The sequence below is a fragment of the Triticum urartu genome, chromosome 2A, assembly GCF_056163025.1.
Source record: "Triticum urartu cultivar PI428250 chromosome 2A, HENAU_Tu73, whole genome shotgun sequence".
Classification (NCBI taxonomy): domain Eukaryota; kingdom Viridiplantae; phylum Streptophyta; class Magnoliopsida; order Poales; family Poaceae; genus Triticum; species Triticum urartu.
This window is the reverse complement of record NC_141874.1, coordinates 35,732,252-35,737,269: the sequence shown is the minus strand read 5'-3', so window position 1 is coordinate 35,737,269 and position 5,018 is coordinate 35,732,252. Positions and strand designations below refer to the sequence as shown.

The 5,018-nt window shown below is 42.5% G+C and overlaps 1 long non-coding RNA gene across 1 annotated transcript; it reads right to left on the bottom strand.

The window, feature by feature from the left end:
• Nucleotides 1-701: 701 nt before the first annotated feature.
• On the bottom strand, nucleotides 702-1,865 carry LOC147983320 (uncharacterized). Its single transcript, XR_015614962.1, has 3 exons — nucleotides 1,622-1,865; nucleotides 1,489-1,543; nucleotides 702-943 (listed from the first exon to the last, which is right to left on the bottom strand). It is a non-coding gene; the product is annotated as an uncharacterized LOC147983320 (long non-coding RNA).
• Between the last annotated feature and the right edge of the window lie 3,153 nt (nucleotides 1,866-5,018).

Sequence of the window (5,018 nt, the reverse complement as noted above, 5' to 3'; positions counted from 1 at the left end):
GATTTTTAGTATTATGATGGATGGATGGATGGTTTGTGATGCCACATTTGTAGCTGAGCTCATTCATATAGGACAGCAGCCTACTACTACTACTTCTCTCAGTACGAGCTCATTCATATATCTTTTAACGGTATCGCTTATCTAAGTTTGTAAGAAGATATATGTAAGTACTAATCTAGCACTACACCACAACACTGATATAAGGACAGAAAAACTGCCGGGAAAAAAAGCTTATAAGGGCAGACAATCTGCCGGGATAGTGTTTCTCCCGGCAGATAGAACCGCCATGAGAACGGCTGCCGGGGATTAGTTGTCCCGGCAGATAAACTTCTCCCGGCAGTTTCTCTGCCCTGGCCCTTATATTTGCCGGCAGTTTGTTTTCTCCCGGCAGATTGGTCAAGGCCATGAAACTACAATTGCCGGCAGTTTAGCTGCCTGCACATGCATGTTTTCCCGGCAGTTATGATGCCAAAACTTCGATTTCACTAGCAAACTATTGTAGGCATCCCTGATGTAATATCCATTCATTATGTTAAGCAATCAGGACACCTCACACAATTTATACATACACTTCAAAGTAACATATAGGCCTCATCGGAAACCTTAAACTTCATTCCATGAATATAAGAACATATATAAGCAGATTGTGCCACAAAAGGAGTACATACATGTTTCTAGATAGATGTGCCACACAACCAAAATGAAGTAGTTCCACCAAGGGAGACGTGTATATGTTTCTAAATGTGTCACGCAACCAAAATGGCCATATAGTGGCCTATGTGCCAAAACGACCACCAAAATGAGCTGAACTTCCCAATGTCTCCAGGTTCAACAAACAAGGCGCATTACATTATCACTCCACCAACTTAATAGTAGATCTTGCAAACCATCAGCAGCTTGTAGATCATCCAAATCTCCATCAAGTAGTGCATCTTTGGGAAACCTGCAACAGACCGGAAACTCAAAATGGAGCTCTCATAGCACAATAAACCTGGTGTAAGTTGTAACATACATGAACATGCAACTAGTACTGGACAATAAAAATGCAATTTTTACATCACATAAGGACAAGTGTTCTAATGCCTTCTTTGTTTGCCGTGCTATTGGGCGTTGGCTGTAGCAGCACACGCTGTGAAATTATTCAGTACATGGAGTTTGAATGAAGGCTAATGTTGTACACAGATCGTTCATTGGAGATGAAAAGGATTTGAATCAGGCTAACGTACACAGCTCATTCCATTCCAGTTATAGTAACAAAACAGTAAAAAGTTATAATTTGATATTCTTGTCGTTCCAAACTTGTTTATAGTAACCTGAAGGTTGAGGTTATGACATACCCTGAAGACAAGCACCCAACTTGTTAGGCATACAAATAAGCCACCAACAATAAATGCCATTTCATCCAAATAATGTGCTTGTAACAGGATAAAATGTTTGCCACTGTCACCTTTCGCAAAACTACTACTCGACTAAAATGGTTGCAGAGACCTCTAGCTTGATTTGATGCGCCTTAGATGGTTCCTTCTCCCTCTGGATGATATGGCTGCAGAAGAAAGCAAAGTGAAAAGGATTGGTTCATTCTGTAAAATTGTGACAAGGACACCTTCAAGTTTACACTCACATTTTCTTCACTAATCTCCGGTAGAACTGGAGTTCAAGTTTGTCCAACACAAGGTAGAGACCGCATTTTAGTAACCCTGCAAGAGAAATAAGCAATCAGTGTCCATGCAAAACAATCAGTGTCCCTGTACAAAAATGTAGGACGCAATCAGTGACAGCAGAGGGCCGAATCTTTTTCAGCACACAAATATGTGAACTTAGTTGTCTTCATGTCTATCAAGGGCTTGCTTAAGGAGCCTGAGATCTGCTATCCTAAGTGAAGTCACAATATCTGGATACTGGAAGGTTAAATTACCATTTGTACAAAACAAAATGGTTACGGGGATCAGGTCAAAAAAAATGGTTACAGGGAAATCATTAGGTGGGCTATTTCATTTTTCCTCTGTATTCCCATTTCGCCTAACTCTGTTGTTTACTAAAATGGATACAGATTAAAATGGACTAAAATGGTGCAGGTTCCTGTATATAGGTTGTGAATCAGATCACAATTGTAATTATCTAGAGCATATAGTTGCGAATGAGGTATAAAAAATATGTTTAGTTGTGGAATCAGACCCATTTTGTTGCAACATTTTTGTATTTTATTTGTATTTAGTAAAAGATGGACAAATTGATACCTAATACATTCAGAAACAATTCAAGTCAGTAGCATTAACAAAAAAAAGGGCAGCCCGGTGCATGTAGCTCCCACTTGCGCAGGGTCCGACCACTTTGAGTTCAAGTGAGTTGATAATAAAATAAGGAGGAATCCATGTGACAAAACTGTAGTTAGGCATATCCTAAGAATATATTGGAAGAATAAGTGCACAAACACAGCTAGGAGCTTTGCATTGAGGAATCATGTAGCTGCTTGATCTCATAAATGCTCCTCTTAAAATTATACTTGCTTTCGCCCATGTCCTTAAGCACACTGAATGTCTTATATTCATCAGAAACAATTATGTATTACTATGGCATCGGGAATGGAAATAGGAAGAGCAACAAACACAGGAAGAGAAATCAATTCAAAACATTCAGAAATGGATGCTAAGCTAAAGTCGACCGGCAAGAGCAACATACTGAAAACTGCAGTAACTAAGATCATATAATAACTTGAGATAAAGTTTCTCACTCATATTAACAATCTGCATGAGATTACTTTATTACATAAGTTGACTTAGAGATATCTTGTACTGTTACTAGTGCAGAATATTGTTTTGACAAAGTCCATTAGTTAAAGGCATATAGAAACCTAAATATTATGATGTGCACAGTGGAACACAGAATTCTACCATTTTGGTGAAAACAGATTTAACCGGCAATGTGTTGACTTTTATCAATGTACAGAATCCATTGCTATTGGACATTTTGGTGTAACTCAAATGCTCCATTAAGCTTGCATAGATTTGGTTAACAACACTTTTAAAGGGTGAGTAAAAATCTATGAAAGAAGGACTATAAACACTATTGGACATGATATTGAGAAATCTGGGAAGTTGCTACAACTCTACCATCAAATATATAGGAAATATTCAAAGTCTAGGCCTCATACACTTTGCTTAATGTTGGAAGGCATAATGATTTGATATGACAGGCACATACTCATAGTCTTAGCCTTTATTTCTGAGAAATAAAATAAGAAATGCATACCACCCCTACAGAACACATAAAACTGCTTCGCCAGTCTTAGAGCAATGTGAAGCAGAAACAATCAATTAACTGATACTTGAAATGAACAAAGTGTATTATCTACAATACTTGTAATCTTCAGTACACCATCAAAACAAACCTATTTATTGTTTGCTAACCAGGAGCGGAGCTTTGTTGGGGCCAAACAGGGCCATCTGCACCCAGGTTCTTGGCACTTTTAATTTTACCTATGCACCAAAGCACAGCCCACTAAGAATACAATCGATCCATGTAGCTGGCACGAGCATGTAGCAGCACGCTATTTCTCATGGCCGCACCAGGCAGCGGCACACTAGGCCTAGCACCAGCCGCTCACTGGCATCCCACGCAGATCTGGCATCGAACAACCAGGGGCCGGCCGAAACGCACGCCCCACAAACTCCACTCCCCTGTCACCTCCGACTCACCATAAAGGAAACCACTCCATCTAATTTCCCTGCAACTATGATTCAGCAAGAGATAACAGGTAATCTAATTTCTTTTCCCAAATTCTGAGTTCAACGAAGGAGTTAGATACAGATTATCCATATGCTTATTCTGTCCATCATACTGTCCTGGATAGATAGCCTGGTTGTTCCACTCAATTGAGGACATGAATTAGATGCAAATAGTACTGCACTGTACATCTAATTTTCCTGTAATCGCTTCATTAGATAGATAGCCTGAGTGTTCACCCAATTGTTATGAACATTTTAAATATCAGAACATATATTTTGCAGCCATAAGCATTTATAAGCAAGCTCACTCACAATTTATGAATTGATATATACATATATGCTCACTCCACCTTGTAATCCTGTATTATGTACTAATGCCTATGACTCAGAATCTCAAACAAAAAACCTGTGCACCGTTTGCCTGGCCCGCCCAATATATTCTTTGAAGCCCCGCCACTTTTGCTAACCTTCAAGTTTTACCAATTTCAGGCTTGGATGATCCTTGATGACCAGCATTGTTTTGAGGAACCCTTCCCAGATTAACTAATAGACTATATACATAGATTTTAGAGATACACACCAATTTCTGCAGTGATCTAGGAAATATCACCTGTCAAATTCTCGTAGTTGGAGCAAGAAGTAGAGGAGTCAGCGCTATCCAGGGAAAGGCAGAGCTGCTCGCGAGGAGTTGACGCTCCCCTGCCTGGGGTAGAGGATGTAGAGGAGGGGTCCCCGCTTGGTTCTTCGATGAAGCTTGTGGGGAGGAGGCCTGGTCGGGGATGAAGCTCCCGAGATGGGTGGTGGTGGTCACCGCTTGCGGTCTGGAGTGACGGCTCGGTGGCGCCGCTCTGGAGTGGTTGGGGAGGGGGGACGACGGCAGCGGTCTGGGTGGAGGGCGGCTGCCGGCTTGGATCTGGAGTGGTTAGTGGCTGCAGCTAATTCGGTGCTTGGAACCGCCGCTCTGGAGTGGTTGGGGGCGACGGCAACAGTGCTCCGGGTGGAGGGCGTTCGGCGGCGGCAGGATGGCTAGGGCGGGTGGCACGGTGGGGGGCGACGGCGGCGGTGGTTTGGTTGGGGGCAGCGGCGGCTGTGTCTGGTGGACGACACGAAGGATTTGGGGGCAGCGGCGCTATCTGATGGCGGGCCGGCGCGTCGGTGTCTTTTTTGGGCCAAAGTTTTGGCCACTCGCGCGCTTTCCCCTCATCGCGCGCACTTAGTAGGCCCGATATTTCGGCCTGGCGTCAAAGTCGATTCCCGGCAGATTATGGGTCGTGGTGTAGTTGTCTCGGCAAC